The 18802-nt window shown below is 34.5% G+C and overlaps 1 protein-coding gene across 1 annotated transcript in view; it reads right to left on the bottom strand.

Moving 5' to 3' along the window:
* The window catches only part of CCDC102B (coiled-coil domain containing 102B), a 301210-nt gene that overhangs the window by 42211 nt on the left and 240197 nt on the right, over nt 1-18802 (bottom strand). The gene's annotated exons all lie outside the window — the stretch shown is intronic.

Raw genomic sequence — 18802 nt, 5'->3', positions numbered from 1 at the left:
AGTAATACACAAGACACAAAATAACTCTGAAAAAAAAATGTAGTTTACTATATGATGTTAATTCCAAAAAAAAAAAAAATGCAAGCTCTAAACTGCACATAGTGTATGATCTCACTATTGTAAAATATATATGTGCAGTCTATATGTATTTTTCTATCTTCAGTTAGATATTCTAGGTCTAAAAACTAGAAAATGGAATTTGAACGGTGGAGGTGACATGTGGTTGCAAGGAGCACAAGTACGCCTCTGTGGCATCGTATGAATGGCTCTGTCCTCTACCATAGCAACAAGTGATAAAGTGAATAAAAATGTATGATAGAGCAACTGATGAGAGGAAAAGATTGAGCTCTAGATATTTAATAAAAAAGCGGGGTGTAATCAAATGCTGAATCACTCAATGATGTTCAAGATTTATGGATAAACATTTGTGAAATATGTGAAGAAATAATTTCCACTATTTTCAATTGAAACAATTTTCAGTTAATGCCTTTAAGGTGTGTTTATTAGAAACACAAGGACCACATTGTGGCAGAATGTACATTTGTGTATCTGTGTATTAAAAAATAGAATATATGTAATTAGTGTGTAAATGTACATACTTGCAAATCATACCTGTATAGGGATGAATATAAAACATATGACTAGATAAACAAGTTGAAGGGAAATAAAGTAAAAAGTTAGTGATCATCTCTGACAGGTATGATTATGGGTACTTTCAATTTTTATCTTTATATGTTTTGTACAATTCATTTTAAATAAAGGGCATGTACTTTTAATGATCAGGAAAAAAGTTATATAATATTAAAATGATGAGAATGGCGGGAATATAAATTGGACCAAATTTTGTAAGGCATTTTGAAATTGAAGTCCTAAAATATTCATTTTTATTCATTATGTATTGAGATTTATGAAAAATATCAGAAACACACAAAAAGCTCTTTTTGCACAAATATACTCCATTATGATCATGAAAAAATTGAATTGACCTTAATGGTTACTGAAAGTATTATGTTTAATTATACGCTATTATTCTGATGGAACATTTTGCAGACAATAAAATGTTTACTGAGATTTCATAATGCCATTTTTATGTTATTTGAGAAAAAAATCTTACAAAATCTCGAGTAATGTATGACATTTCTTATGTAAAACTATATATAAAAATTAAAAAAAATAGAGTCATCCCTCAGTATTTGTGAGGGATTAGTTCTTGGACCTCCTCCATACCAAAATCCTCAGAAGCTCAAGTCTCAGAAAATGTTGTAGTATTTGCATATAGACTATGCACATCCTCCCATATACTTTAAATCATCTGTAGGTTGCTTATAATACCTAAAACAATGTAAATGCTATGTAAATAAATAGTTGTTATACTATATTGCTTTTTTATTTGTATTATTATTTTTATTGTTGTACTGTTGGGTTTCTTGTTTATGTTTTTCCAGATATTTTCAATCTGCATTTGGTTGAATCCAGGTTGGGGAACCCACAGATCCGGAGGCCTGACTGTACTACCTAAATACTGAGGGAGTTGCCTGTGGTGTTATTACTGAATTTGTTGTTTAAACATTTTGGTATTTTTAAAAATCTGTACCAACTTCTAAAAATTTACAACAACAAATAATGAACATTTAAATTAACCTTAAGGATGTTTTAAGAGCAATGCCAATGCTCATGGTGTAACCCAGGCCTTCGCGATCTCTCACGTGGATCTCTCAGGAATTGGCTAAAAGACAATTATGACCATACCCCTCTACTTGAAACATTCCCTCAGTAGCCTCCAGTTCCTACAAGATGAATCTCAGTACACAGTTTGGTACATAAATTCTCTAATTTTCTCTCTCAGATCACTTCCTACCAGGGTAATCTCTGTTTTTGTTATATCATCCAGCAGCCCTGAACTTTTTATAGTTTCCTGCACACAACAGGGTAGGTTTGTTGTCGGTGGTGGTGGTGTTTTATTTTTTCTCTTCCCTCATGCCTGTGTTCACGTTCTCTTTTCTCTCTGGAATGAACCACTGCTTTACTCTTAAAATCCTTTAAGATCAGCTTCTTGAACTTCAATGTTCTTATGAATCACCTCAGGATCTTGTTAAAATGCAAATAATGACTCAGTAGGTGTATCAGTTCGTTTTTGTGTTGCTATAACAATACCTGAGACCGGGTAATTTATAAAGAATAGAAGTTTATTTGGCTTATGATTCTGGGACAGCTGCATCTGGTGCAGACCTCAGGCTGCTTCTCCTCATGGCAGAAAGCAGCAGGCAGCTGGCGGGTACAAGCAGATCACATTGCAGAAGAAGCAAGAGAGAGGAAGTGCCAGGGTCCTATAAACAACCAGCTCTCCTGAGAACTAATACAGCAAGAACTCACTCACTACCTTTCCCCCGCCCGCAGGGAGAGCATTAATCCATTCATGAGGGATCTGCACTTATGGCTCAAACAGCTCCCAACATTGCCACATTGGGGATCAGATTCCCACATGAGTTTTGGGGATAACATATCCAAACTCTATCAGTAGGTCTTAGGTGGGACTCAAACTCTTTGCATTTCAACAAGCTCCCAGGTGATACTGATGCGGCTAAGTTCTTGGAACACACTTGATGCAGAAGTTCAATTGCCTTGGTCTGAATGATTATAGCTTGCAGTAGATACTCCACTTTACTGTTATTTACCTTTATCCTTGAACTTAAGCTAAATTATATTCATCATTTTCTGTCTCTTTCTCTCATAAACTGTGAGCCTCTTGATAGTGTTGCAGCCACGTATGATGTGTATATAATATATACATATGTGTATGGGTACAGATATGAATTTAACCTGTCCCCCTCCACATGTGCACCAGATCCCAGCCTCTTTCACCTACTCAAAGACACACATAGCTTCATCAATAGACAGTACTCTGCCATATATTATCTGTTTGCTTTCTCTATTTGATTTCCATCAAGGGGTTTTACTGATTGTTCCTTCTGCTTGGAACCTACTTTCAACAGATATCTGAATGATTCATTTTCTTTAAGATCTTTCATGTATTTACTCAAAGCTCAGGCCAGACACCATATTTAATACCTCAGCCCATCCCCAATGCAAGAATTCTGATACTTCTTACTAACAGACAATTTATATATTAATGTCTTCTGCCTCTCTCCACTGGAAAGCAAACTTCATACAGGAAGGGTATTCATTTTATTCATGTGTGTATTTCAAGTGCCTGGAATAGTGTTCACTTGATTAAAAAAAAATAAGTGGATGCTGGATAAGCTAAAGCAACAGATGCACTTCCACTGTTGTTAAAAATCTTGGCCAAGCAAGTAGGCCATAATTTGAAAAATTTTATGTAAATAGTATTCTAAAGCTTTGAGAATGCCAGATGAATCCAATTCAATATTTACTGTGAGTACAGAATAATTGCTTTGTTCCTATTGCTACTCTGGTAAGGCCCCAGGCAGTCTGCTTGAAATCTGGGTAGATTCCCAAAAATTTATGACTCAAGAAAAACACAAACTACATCTTAGAATATCAAACTTGCAATGTAGCAAGGATCCTGCTATAATCTTAATCTTAGTGATATGGGGACAATGATTTCATCTAAAAAGGTATTATAATTCTTAGAAAATCCTCATCTCTATCATTGAAAAGAAAGATAAATATAATAAAACAAAGAATAGGCAAAAAAGTTTGTTGATGCTGCAGATCACAACACATAAATACCATTTTTATTATCATTATAAGTGCTTTTCTAAGTCTCCATGAAAACAGCTAATAATCAGTTCTGATACATCTTTCCATTAGCAACAGAACAGGATCAATTTCTGTCATGGAACTTGAAGTGACAAGTTGAGCACTGGAAATTCTGGCAAGTCCCTTTGACCAATCTGCTCCAACTCTGCTCTAGGGCCTCTACTGTGGGGTGTCTTTATGATCTGTCCAGCTTGGAATTTGATTACAGTAATGAGGAATGATGGCATAAATTCAGGTAAGTATTCTGTTCACAAATTCTCTAAACCCCACTCGTGTAACACAGAAACTTTGTAAAGAATGAGCAGGCCTGACAACTTGCTGAGTAAAAATAATTAGTACAAAGTAAGTTTTTGTAAAGCTAGGGCTCACAGACCCCTTGAGTCCATTGTACAGACGGGGTCACAAACCCTTCACACACAGGTCTACGAGTTAGGTGATAGGAAAAGGTCCTGGAAGCCATGAGTAAAAAATTATTAGGCTTTATTCAGAGCTAGGAGCAGCCGCCCTAGTGGTCTCCCAGAGCATCCAGAGAAGCACCGTGTATCAGAGCGGTTAGTCCTTTATACTCAAGTCCATAACCCAGGACACCTGGATGCATGTGTGCAATTACATTAGACAATAACCAAAGAACACCTGGGTGCATGTGCATATTTACATCAAATGCTCGGCAAGATTCTGAACATCTGACGGGCCCTGACCATTTTCCTGTATTTTCCCAACAGTTTTGCACAGATATTTATAACTTAAATTGAAATATTATGAGCCCCTTTGGTAAGGGTTATATCACCACGAGCTTTTCACCTGGAAAAAATAAAAATCATTGAAATTAATAGGGAGACTACTAAAACTCTTTGGAGAACTCAGGTGGAAAGTAATTGTCTTTTGAGAGAATGCTAAGATATAATATGTGTAACATGATTCTACATATTTTTCAAAGTCATAATCATAATCAGGTCCTCCAGTATAATATCATTTTTACTGCTTCTATGAAAATTATTGGATGATTTAAATTGATGGGTCAAAGAAATTATTACTAAGGTATTCAAAATTAAAATGTGATCTTCTAATATAAAATGTCCTGTTGTCTTGTAACCCATGAGGATAGCTGTGATTTGCCAGAAATATTTATGTGGTTTCCATACCAACCTATATTTTATACATATATTATTGAATTTCATAGAATTTTCAAGCTTTTGTAAAATGGGCTACTAAATTCATACCAAGTATTTTTACATTTAAAGTAGGTGGCATCATTGTCTACTGAATGGATTATTAAAATGTTGAGAAAATATTAAACAAGATAGCAATGGATAAATGCATTGCTAAAACAGTTATTGATGTTCGAAGTCTAAAAACTATAACTTTTTTAATAAGCTATATTAACAATGCAGTTGTTGTAGATATAGGACTACTGAAAGTTGTATGAGGCTATCTTGACTGAATAATTTGATCTCTAAACACTTTAGAGCAAGAGGTGCAATGTTGTGGAATATTCTTAAAGCAAATGTACTTCACAGGGTCTGGTTTTCTAAAGCCTTGAAATTTCAAATATTGACTTTGCAGAGGACTGGAAATTTTCTTCAGGCTCTAAAGTCTCTGGTGTAAGATAAAGATTTGTGGCACAGCAAGGTTGCTGGCTCAAGGACAGACTAGTTACTGTTTGTTATGTAAAGATACTGAGAAGTTGCTATAAGAAGGAATGTTTGCTAAGATCAAGCTTTTGTTGATAGGACCACTTAATTGCCTTACTGGAATGTCATCTGGCTTGTTTCACTGAAAGTTACCAGCCTATATTGTTAAACTATAGCCCCACCTATGTTCTCTTCCTGTAACTTCCTGGTCTGGAAAATAAATGCAGGAAGAGAGCCCTAATTCAGGGTTAATTTTCCAAATGAAAGGGATGCCTCTTGCTTGAGGGTTCCAAGGAAGTTAACAACTTCAGGGCTTCTCACTGCTCAGAAGAGATGGGCTTTGAGTAATCCTCTGTGGCTCCATCACTCAGGGGAAGTGGGGTGACAAATCCGTGGGGGGCAAAGCAACACAATGTTGATTAAAAGTGAATTGGTATATTTGAGTAATTCTGTATGGAATGACACAGATTCAGATTTGAGAGATTTGCATCTTAAGATAATTGCATTTTTTGGAAACAATTTGGAGATAGTTTTCACTAACTGGACCATTACTGTAATTGGAATGATGAAAAACTACATTCCCAATGTTTTGACCATTTACTTCCCAAAAGCCTTTATTGTCATCTTAAGTGACAGAAAGCCAGAATATCCCTCCGAGTGACTGTGCTTTTGTGCCAGTGTTCCTTTCTATTTGGGAACACATGTGGGTAAGTCTGTGATAAAGCTCAATGTTCTTAACCAAAAATAAATAAATAAATAAAGTATGAAAACAACCTTAGGAAAAAAAATAAAGTTGGAGAACTCACATTTTCCAATTTCAATGAACACTGAAAAGCTATAATAGTCAAGACAATGTTTTACTGGGATAAAAATAAACAAATAGATCAATGGAATAAAATTGTGTCCAGAGTCCAGAAAGAAACTCTTACATTTACGGTCAATTGGCTTTTGACATAGGTGCCAAGACATTTCAATGAGAAAATAATAATCTTTTCAATAAACAGTTCTGGAACAAGTAGATGTCCACAAACAAAAGAATAAAGTTGAACTTCTACCTCACACAATTCACCGAAGTTAATTTAAAATAGATTATGCACCTAAATGTAAGAGCTAAAACTATAAAACTCAGAAAAAAACATGAAAGTAAATCTTCATGACAATGGATCGGGCAACATACTCAACACCAAAAGCAAAAGTAAAAATGATAACAAAATAAGCAAAGTGGACTTATACAAATTTTTTTTTTTAAGTTTTATGCTTCTAAGGATACCATCTAGAAAGTGAAAAGGCAATTCACAGAATAAGAGAAATGAGAGAAAATACTTGTAAACCATGTGTTTTAGAAAGAACTTGTCTTCAGAATAAAAAAAAAGACTCAAATAATTAGAAAATGGTCAAAGAATCTTAATATTTTTCCAAAGAAAATATGCAAATTGGCATATGCAAACATGCTCAACATCATTAGTCATTAGAAAAATTCAAATCTAAATCACAATGACATACCACTTCACACTCTCAAGGATGATTATAATCAAAAAAGATGGACTCTAACAAGTGTTGGTAAGAATGTAGAGAAATAGAACCATCAAACTTTGCTTATAAAAATGTAAAATGATACAGCCACTATGAAATTTTTGTAGTTTCTCAAAAGTTAAACGTAGTTATCATATGATCCAGCGATTCCAAGGGAAATAAAACATACGCCTACACAAAAATAATGCCAAAAAGTGGGGAAAAAAACCAAATACCCATCAACTGATAAATGAAACAAAATGTGGTATATCCATACTACAATGATATTATTTGGCCATGCAAAGAATGAAGTATTGATCCATGCTACAACATGTATGAAATTTGCAAACAACATTTTAAGTGAAAGAAACTAGTCAAAAAATGTCACATATTATTCTATGATTCCATTTATAAGAAATGCCCAAAATAGGTAAAAACAAAGTACATTAGTGATTGCCAAGGGCTGGGGCAAGCACAGAATGGCAAATGACTGCTAATGCATATGGAATTTCTTTTGAAATAATGGAAATATCTTAAAATTAGATTATTGTTATTGTTGCACAACTCCATCATTATACTAGAACCCACTGAATTGAATTAAACTCTTCAAATGGGTAAATTTTATGATATATGAAATAGATACTAATAAAGTTGTTAAATATAAAAAGAAGTAAAACATGCATTTTAGTTGCTTTATTTCTTGTATATTAAGCTAAATCAGAATTAATTCTAGAGTATCTACAAAGGAATTAAGGTAATTAAATACATCCAGTGATTCCAATGTTCTTAAGAATGTTATCTTACATTATTAGACCACTTGAATCTATAACATTTCATCATTTTGTCTCTATGTGATGAACTTATAAAATCTTTAAGAATTTAAGGGCATTGATACCTTAATAAGCCTGATAAGTATTGGCATTGCTTTAAAATGCAGCAACATAGATAATCTTATGTGATGATTAATATTTATATACAAAGCATTCTATTAAACAATTTATTTTCAGCTCAGAATTATTTTTCTTTTCTTCTCTTCTCTTTTTTACATAAATTAAACCATCATCATGACCAGTAGGAATGAAGCGCCTGACATCCTACAATGCTGGTGCTTCTTAATTTATGCCTTGAGGGACTAATATCAAGGATTTTTACAGAGTACAATAGCAACTGCAGAATTAAAGCCACGGTATCATGTGGAATATTTGTAGCTGAGAGAACACCTCCGCATTTCAGCTGATGCTTGGGATGTCCATATAGCAAGTGTTTATGTTGTGTCATCTTGCAAAGAGATACTTATCCAATTTTATTGAAATTAAAGACAATTATAGAGAATCTCTTTCTACAGAGTAGAATATTCTCATCGAGATGTGTGACAAAATGTTAAGGGTATTTAATTTGTAACCATCCAAATATCATATTGCATGCCATAGGTATATATAATTATCATGGGTCAATGAAGAAAACTAAATTAAAAAGAAAAAAAAATAGAAATAGAAAGTAGAATCCTTTTTGCCAGAGACAGGGAAACAAGAGGGAAAGAGGAGTCGGGGAAAGGCTGGAGGATGGTACAAAGTTACAAAGTTACAGTTACATAGGAAGAATAAGTCCAGGTACTCACTGGTGACAATAGCTTATAACATTGTAACATACATTTCAAAATAGCCAGAAAAGAGGATCTTGAGTATTATAACCACAAAGAAATGATAAATGTTTAGGTGATAGATATGCTAACTATTCTGATTGGATTATTATACAATATATGCATGTATTGAAACAACAAACTGTACCCCATAAATATGTAAAATGAAAAGTAAATAAAATTCAGAAAATAAAAGAAAAAAAGGGAGACAAAACATTGTCAAATAATTTTAATATTAATTTTCATGACAATAGAAATACGTATTTCCCACTTTCCTCTTTGCGGATATGAATAGTAGAGAGCACTAATAAAGTACCTAGGGAACTAACAGTCCTTCCTTCCCTATTTTATCTTTGCTCAATTAACACACAACAGATGTTTGCTTTCAGAAGGGAGCTTTTTAAGAGCACTGGGCTATGTGCCTCTTTGCCTTTGGACATTGGGATGAAATCCAGCATCATGAAACCCAATGAAAGAAATGACATTGCCATTTTTTCCCTAAGTTTCCATCTGTTATCACACATTATGAAGCACCAGCCTTAATCTCCAACTAATGTTGAATCTACATACAAAAATCTAGTTATTCTTTCTTATTACTTTAACCAAAAAGAAATTGTAGAAAAACCAGTTACAGAACTGCAAAAATTAAATGTGAATAAAATTATAAAACTTAAAGGAATTTAAACATTAAGAACAAGAGAATTCAGAATAAATCTACCTGATTTTACTTATTTTTAACGTGATTTGGTAACTCTTCCTCATGGTTCTGTACTCTAGCCATTCAGCCCCCTTATTAAGAAAGCACTCATCGCACCATAGACCATCTACACAGGCGACAATTTACTGGAGAGTAAGAAAAATCTGCTTCCACAAAGGGGTAGTGAAATTTTCATAAAACACAAGAGATACCAATTTTATTAAGAATCATATGATTATTATCTAAAAAAAAAAAAAGAAAAAACAAATTAGGAACTAATGGGATATTTAACAATCAGTAAGTACTCTTAGTTAATAAATTAAAATTAAGGCTCAAGCTATTATTAAATTAAAAATTAGATATCCCAAATTATAAAGAGAAATTATATCAGAATAAATTCATAAAAAGAATAAGTAGAAAAATAAAAGAAACAGTCTCAAAAAAGGTGCTTTATATATAAGCAAAATATAAGAAATAATATAAATTATAATATAATATAAATATATAAATAAGAAATATAAATTATGTGAATAGGAAACAAGCAATAGTTTGTGATTAGATTCTAAGTCAAAGACTAATGCTCAATTTCCCACGAAGGAAAGGGAGGACATTATAACCTAATTTCAATTTTTTCTTTTTTAATTTAGAAGAGAACCCATAAGTCTTTGAAAAGATCTATAATGATCACAACAATAATATGTGATAACAGAAAGAAAGGTTTTATTCTACAGTACAAACATCCATCCAGATTGCAATTTCCAAAATGACAAAAACACAGGCAGTGGAAATTATTTTATCTTGCAGCCTCTCCTTTATTAACGAAGCCTTTTGGGTCATGGTCACCTAAATGCATTTATATAGGTTTTTTTCCTTGGATAGAAAATAAAGCAAAGCAAACAGAATCCTTCTTTCACAAAATTAAATTCAAATAGAAAAATCTCATAATAAAACATATACTCATACATTTGTTTATAATTTTTTGAATATGTAACCTATAAATATAGTTATTAATCATATTCTTATGGAAGTTCAAAGAACCAGAAGAGTGGGCCGGCCCTGTGGCTCACTCGGGAGAATGTGGTGCTGGTAGCGCTGAGGCCACGGGTTCGGATCCTATATAGGGATGGCCAGTGCGCTCACTGGCTGAGCGTGGTGTGGACCATACCGTGTGAAGGGTTGAGATCCCCTTACCAGTCAGAAAAAAAAAAAAGAACCAGAAGCGATTCCCAAAGTGTCTTGTTTTTAAAATGTTTCTGAAATAGAAATGGGTACCTCATTATTTGATGAATTATATTTATGATTCCAAGTTCTAAACTTTCTGCATTTGTCTACTATAATTTTGGTTATTTTGAAACCAAGCCAATAGCCATATCCTTCCAGGTATTTTTTCACCAAGAAACTTTGATTAATTTCCTCTGAATAATTTTGATGACTATTATCTGAAATAATCAGCATTTAATCCATAGTCGAATTGCTAAATATAAAGAAAAAAGGAGCTAACTGGCACATTAGGATAAGTTTCTACTGTATAGTAAAATATTTAAATACGTTATTTTATATATTTCCCAGTAAAAATGAGTTTATGACCAATTTGGGTTGTCTGCTATCATCACTATTAAGCTATTTGAATATCAGCAAGGAAAGGTAAATGGCAATATAGTGATTTACAAACTTTGTGCAGTATTGAGTTATAGGTAACACATTTCTTTCACTAAATAATAAATAAAATTGGCATACTTTTACTTTAATTTAATTACAACACCTTACTCCTAGTCATAGCATAGTCAAAGGAGACTCATTAGTACTGATGAGATAAAAACAGATAAGTGATATTTAAAGCACATTCCTAAAAACAGAATTCCAATTTTGTGTTCATGGAAGCTGAAGAGAAAATAGTAAGCATTCCTTCAGCAGCTTTACTTTCAACTTTCAAACTTCCAAAATATTTCATTGTTTCCTTCTGTTTGAACATAACCACTTCCTATGATCTGAGTCACTGAAACCACCTGCAAACAATTTTACCTGACTTTATTTGTACTATCAATACTAATACAGTAAAAAAAAAAAAAAAAAAAAAAAAAAAAAAATCTTAAAGGTATTATTATTTGTTATTCATTTTTTTGTTGTTATTGGCAATTTGCTGAGTGCTATGAAAGGCATGAAGATTTATTGGGAGAATTCTATTTTAGAACATGTTTAATGTAGCCGGACCCCAAAATAGCAAGTGAATAGGCATCATGGGAGAAGGAGGTAGAAGAAATGGGACATTTTTAAAAAGTTATTACTAAAGTACTTTTTCTGTCATGGACCTCCAGAAATATTCTCTGGGACCTCCAGAGTTGAGAACTTCTGGTTCAAGAAGTGTTTTCCCGATGGTGTGTATCCCAAATTAGATGAGCTCATAACACAACTGATTTACTTTGCATTGGGCTAGAAGTATCTAGAAGCAGTATAAGAGATATTTTCACATAGCTGACACATACTTCCTTGGATACAGTTTATATATAAATGAGGAAGCACATCAACCAACCTGATGGAGAGGGAAGGCATCTTATTACGAGGTACCTTCAAAAATTTCACTATATAAATTGTATTATTAAAAAACTATGAATATATTTAAAATTTTTTTCCACCAAAACAAACTGGTACAAACTTGTTCTAACATGTTTAAACTGGACCTAGTTTGAGACACTAAAATGGATAAGACAACAGTTTGAAAAGAACCCCTATGAGAGTAACATGAATTCTGCTAAAATTGAAGCAAAAACAAACATCAAATGTATGGTGAAGCTTGGATGAAAGAAGGGTGAAATCACTGATGCGTCACAAAAAGTTTGTGAGGACAATGCCCCAAAGAAATCAGCTTTGTATCTCATGAATATTCACAACCAATAAAAAAAAAAAGAAAGGTAAAAATTGATGAAAAAATTGAAGAGGTGGCTATGAAAGCAATAAAATTAATAGCATGGATTAAAAAAAAAGAAAAAAAAAGAAATCAGTAGTTTGCAAATGGATAACTCATTTTAAGAAGGGGAAAGGTGATGTTAAAGTTGAAACCTGCAGTATAGATCATGCACATCAATTTTCAAGGAAAATATTAGTCTTGTTTGAGCCTTAATTGAAGAGGACTGGCAATTAATAGAAGAAATAAAAGCCAGCACCATAGACATCTCAATTGGTTTAGCTTACACAATTCTGACTGAAAAATTAAAGTTGAGCAATTTTCTGCTTGATGGTGCCAAAACTGCTGTGCCCAGCTCAGCTGCAGACAAGAGCAGAACTTTCAATGGAAATGTTAAACAAGTGGGATCAAGATCCTGAAGCATTTCTTCAAAGATTTGTAGCAGTACCTAAAACAGGGCTTTGCCAGTACAATCCTTAGGACAAAGCACAGTCAAAACCATGGCTACCAAGAGGTGGAAGTGGTCCAGTTAAAGCAAAAGCAGACCAGTCAAGAGCAAAGGTCATGACAATAGTTTTTTGGGGACGCTCAAAGAATTTTGCTTGTTGACTTTCTGGAGCACTAAAGAATGATAACATCTGCTTATTATGACAGTATTTTTAGAAAGTTAGCCAGAGCTTTAGCAGAAACCTCCCCAAGAAAACTTTACCAAAGAGTCCTTCTCCACAAGGACAATGCTCCTGTTCATTTCTCTCATTAAACAATTTTGCAAGCGTTTTGATGGGAAATCATTAGGCATCCACTTTACAGCTCTGGTTTGTCTCCTTCTGACTTCTTTTTGTTTCTTAATCTTAATAAATCTTTAAAAGGCACCATTTTTTCTTCAGTTAATAATGTAAAAAATATTGCATTGGCATGGTGAATTCTGGAATCCTATCTAGAGATAAACTAAATGGTTGGTATCATTGCTTATAAAGTGTCTTGAACCTTGTGCAGCTTATGTAGAGAAAGTTTATATTTTTTATTTTTTATCTTTTAATTCCATTTTTCCATGAACTCTTTGAAATCCTTTTATATTTATAATGCTACATAACAATATGTGCTTTAAAAGATACTGGCTTGGAATGTTGCTATCCATTTATCTAAGTCTACCTGTAAATACTTTTGAAAATTTCTTCCCCTAACAGTGCACAAGTTCTGGCACATTAAGCCTCCTTGTTTAACTCCTGGATAAATGAATAAATGAAAGCAAGTATACAGACCTATAAATACATATATAAATGAATAAAGTTGGAAATGAACTGGAAAAATTCTTGAGTGCTATTGAGGGTCAAACAGGGTAATTTGTGTTTTGTTTACAACACATCCATTTTGTCCTCCACACATAAGCCATCAAATAAACACATTCCATGTAGAGAGGCCAATGTAAAACCTTCTGCATCTATATGGGAGATAAAAGTCACATTCATCCTTTGAGTTCCAGTTTTCCCCAAATTTGGAAAAATATAAACTTATGTAAATGTTAAAACCTTAAAATATCTTATATTAAACTGATCATGAATATTTTATGTAATAGAAGGTAATTCTAGTTTTTTAAAAATCTGTGCACATCAAAGAAATGTTACATTAGCTAAGAACTACAGTTCAGAATGTTCTGGGCTACTTGTTCACCCTTCTCTTTTACTCAGGGAATTTTGTGAAAAATTTCCATTACTGTAATTCACCAGTTATTCTACTTGCATAAGACAACCTTACTTATTATATATCTAAATTTTAAAATGCAATTATATTTCTCCTTCTGAAGGTTTTTTTTTTTTAACTTAAATTGAGTTTTTCCACTAAAGGAGACTATATACTTCAGACAATACACTACAAAGTATTTAATTTTGTTTGCTTAGTACTTACAAGAAAATGCAGTTTAGTAGTATAAATACTAACGTTAAGTGCTCTGACACTGGTTTACAAATGTAATTGAGTACAAACTTAATAGTCTTTTAGCATGTAAGAATTTTAAGGACTTTAAATAGAATTTATTTTCTAGATCAGTTTTGGGTTTTCAGAAAAATTGAAGGGAAAGTAAAGAGAGTTCTCATGTAGAACTCTCCGGCTCCAACATTCCCACCCCAGTTTCCCCCATTGTTAACATCTTGCATTAGTGAGGTACAGACAGGAGATAATGGCATTTTGAGCAAGGCTGGCAGCCATAAGGGAGGTGATAAGTGGTCATATTTATGATGCATTAAGAATATACGTCTTAGAGAATGTGAAGATTGATTTAATACGGAATTGGAAAGAAAGAGAGGAATCAAAAATGGCCCTTGAGAGAACTATATCAAGTGAAACAAGTCAGGCACAGAAAGAGAAATACCACATGTTCTCACTTATTGGTGGGAGCTAAAAATAAATAAATAAATTCACACAAACACAGAAAAAAAACGAGGGGGGGGAAGAAGACATAACAACTACAATTCCTTGAAGTTGATACAACAAGTAAACAGAAAGGACATTGTTGGGTGGGAGGGGGGAGAGGGAGGGGGGCTTCGGTAATGGGCCACAATAATCAACCACATTGTATATCGACAAAATAAAATTAAGAAAAAATATAAATAAAAATAAATAAATAAAAATGGCTCCACTGTTTTGCCTGAGCAATGGGATAGCTAGAGGCACAGGTTAAAAGACATAAGCTTGGAGTTATCAGCACACAGACAGCATCTAAAGCCATAAGGCTTAAAGGCATCACCTTCAGGGGGAGTATAGACAGGCATCGGGAAGGTGAAAGGAGAACCTTAGGGACACACACATAACATTAAAAACATGAAGAGAATAGGCAACAAGATTGACATCAGGAAGTATGATAGATGGTAGAACCCTCATCAAGAAACACTAATTCTCTAGAAGCCCTGTGAGTAAATTCTTTTAAGAAGGAAACTGATTGACTGTATCATATTATTATAATAATTTGAGAAAGATGAGGATCGAGAATGGCTTTTAATGTATGGAGAACATTTTTGACCTTGACAACTTTTCTTATGGTAAAGAGGTGGTAATCAGAATTTCACTTGTATGACTGGACAGAGAAAGAGGTGAAGGTAAGAAGGAAATACATTTCTTTAAAGGTTTTGCTGTAAAAGGAAGTGGTAAGATTGTATAGTAGCAGCAATAGGATGTATACTTAAAGACAGTTGGTTTATTTCAAAGATTTTATTTATATTTACATGCACATATGTAAAATCTTCAAACATGTATATGTATATACATATATATGAATATATGTGTATGTGTTTATATCTATCTATATCTACATGTTCATTGGCAAAATGTGGATAGGAGTCTGCCCAAGTGGAGGGGCTGACCACATATAAGAACTCAGAAATTTCATCCCCAGTATCAGTAACGTAGGTGGATCTAATGGTTCCAACTGAGCTAGGTAGTTCGGTAGACGCAATGGTGGCAATGTGTGATGAAGATTCTGTTTTCTGTATTTCTGGTTGTTTCTATTTCTCAGTAAAACCAGAGACAGCTATGAGCAGCTAAGAGTATGGAGAAGTGAAGAGAGATTACAGGTTTGAGGAGAGAGGAAGTGAAACAGTCATTTAGAAGAGTTAATGCTAGAGCACTAAAAAGCTACTTGAGATAAGTGGTCATGAATTTAAAGCAAAACCTGTCACTTTGGTGCTGGTCTTTCTATTGCCACATGTGGCTACAATGAAGCCAAGGATCACATTTAGCCAGAGCTGGGGTTTCACAAGTGAGGACCCACAGAGGATATGGGGACAGAAAATCAAGGTATATGCAATGAAGAGATTATAATGTCGAACCATCATATTTATAAGGCTAAGGAGTGAAATCAGAAACAAGGTGGATAAATGACCACAAAAAAGTGGTAGTGTTAATAGATTACATGCCCCAGTGAGTGTGGGTTGAAGTCTTGTACTTAGGGTACTAGAGGAAGTAAGTTGATCTTATTAAAGACAAGAGAGTGTGTTTGGAGAGTGGGATGCTTACTTTGAGACCCTGGAGGAATACAGTAATTGGTAAAGATGGTATCTACAGAATGAACTTGGGCTGGGTTGCTAAGGTGAAGCAGAGGACCAGATAACTGGAAGAGAAGAATTTGAGACACCAAGAGTACAGAGTACTGAAAGTGGTCTTTTTGGACACTGAAATCACTATATACTCAGGGGTGGTGTTGAGAAGGGTGGGGATAAATTAGGGGCTAAAATCTCAAGGAGTGATGGAGATTGACCAGAGCTATGTAAGTGACTGCAAAGAAGGGTAGGGAGTGCCATGTGTGTTTGATATAAGTGGACCAGTGGTGAGGAGGACTCCTGCCTCACCTCCAGCCCAGGACACACGGGCCTTCGGAAAGAAGATAGTTATTACATGAGAAATGAAAACCAGCCATATCACTGTCCTGTCTAAAATTTATGGTTCAATATTCTTTCCAAATAAGCTTTAAATTTCCTAACATGGCTTTCAAGACCCTGCGCTTTTGTCCTATAGGATCCTTTCTCAAATTCTTTTCCTACTACCTGCCTCTCCCCCCTCAAAAAATTTAGCCACATTTCAGCTGTGCTGAATCTCACTCCCTTCTTCAAACTCGCCAACTTCCCAGTCATCTTCCACCTTCACAGATGCTGTTCTCTTCCTCACTCTCTGCATAGCCCCCTGCCCTAGACAAAAGCTAACTCATGTTTACCCTTAAATTTTCACTCTCTTCCTCAGTTTCTTATGATTTTTCCAAGAAGCTTTCTGACTAGACTAAGCTGGTTGTTCTGAGTTGCCCCAATATGGTACTAAACCCACGTCAGTATAATTGTTTTCTTTGCTGTCTACTTTCTCAAATGGATTTAAGTTCTGTAAAACCATAGACCATGGATTCATACAGCCATATCTGAGTGTTCACTAAGTGGCAGTCACTGTTCTTGGTATTTTTGTATTATTGTTATATCATTGCTGCCTAACATAGGACCTGGGATGAGAGCTCAGGTTGCTATATTTTTTAAGAGCTCAGGATGCTATACTTTTTATTCAGAATTTCACATGCAGGATGAATGACATGCATAACTCACTTATTGTTATTTTATGGTCTAGTCACTGGTTAAACTTTCATACACAGATGCACTGCTCAAGGAAAAAGCATTTCTGTCTTTTTTACTATGAAATAGTTTTAGTATGAAATAATTTTAGTTTGCCTACAACTTAAAAAAAGATTACCTTCTTCATCAACAGGTCAATAGTCTAAAATTTCACTGATGTCATAAAGCATAAAACAGAACATTAAACAAGATTTTAAACAAACTATCAGAGCTTTAAAGTGAAAATATTAATACACCAAATGACTTGCACCTCAATATAGCATGCATATCCATTAAAATGAATCTTGCTTGTTGCATATGGACAATTCCATTTCTAAAAGTACACATGTTGACATGATACAAATTGGGTGAGCGAAAAAGAAACATATGTGCTGATCTTATGCCAATCAAGAAAATTAGAAAATGTGCTTTAGGTTGTTTTATGACCTATTAGAATAGGAAAGCCATTTTAATAAAGTCAAGAAGCAGAAGAGTTTTCACAGGATCGTGGATATGAAAATCAACCCCTGAGGTCATCTAAACCATCACCTTGCCTCAAAAAATAGGTCCAGTAGTCCACTCTAATGAAGAAGGAATACTACTCTTAAAGATATTGTGAGCCCTGTTTAACGTCTGTGAGGGGTCATTACAAAACAGATGCCTGTGGAAAACCTGACAATTTTTAAATTTCAAATACAATGAATTTAAAGTACATCAACTCTGAGTAGTAACCTTAAATAATAGTGCGAGAAGTGAACACTGACCCTCATTTAACTCAACTCCCTTGAAGCTGAGGACCAGCAAGGCTGAATCATTTATCCAACATTGTAGCAAGTTGGGCGGGATCCTTCCCAGCTCCGCTTGCATGCCTGGTACATTTGGATTCTATTTCTATAAATGAATTCTCTTCTCCTGCAGCATAAGTTCCTGAGGAATTGGGATATTTTCTCTGCTGAACACAAAGGGGACAAAATAACCAAAACATACACAGCAGAAAAAATAAATGCAGCATATTTGCTTGGGGTCCACCTCGGAGATCTTCACTGACTCTCAGTCTCTGCCTCCTTCTTCTTCCACCTCCAGAAGTATTACTTCTCCATGTCTGTTCACTAGAGCTTTTCCTGACATTCTTGAGCTAGATTTTAAGGAACCCAAGCTCAGCACTCTGGGAATTTTGTTGATTATGTGTCTTCATGCTGAGCCTCTGAAGGAAATCTTCTGCTTCGTTCTACATCGAGACATCACAATGTCTCCCAGGTTTGAAGCTAGATTCCTCTTTTAATACACTGCTGAGTGTGCTAGTTCCTACTCACCTGAGACCTTCACAACAAGAGTTCTGCCTTAGAACCCCATTCTGTGACACTGAGGGGGTTATGATGGATAACGAGGACTGCACGTAGACTCAACAGACTACCTGCTCCTGGATTCTCCAGAATCATGCTTAGAATACCCATGTTGGAGCTTTCTCATGCAGACCACCTAAAAAAGTGGTTTCAACCTAGATTTGACATCTGGCTCTGGCTTACCTCCAGCTCAGCCCGTAGACCTAATTCTGGACCTCAACACTCTTATTCAGCTCTGCGCTTCTACTGTTGACAG

The sequence above is a fragment of the Cynocephalus volans genome, chromosome 13, assembly GCF_027409185.1.
Source record: "Cynocephalus volans isolate mCynVol1 chromosome 13, mCynVol1.pri, whole genome shotgun sequence".
Lineage (NCBI taxonomy): Eukaryota > Metazoa > Chordata > Mammalia > Dermoptera > Cynocephalidae > Cynocephalus > Cynocephalus volans.
The sequence above is the reverse complement of the archived record's forward strand: the minus strand, read 5'-3'. Positions and strand labels throughout refer to the sequence as shown.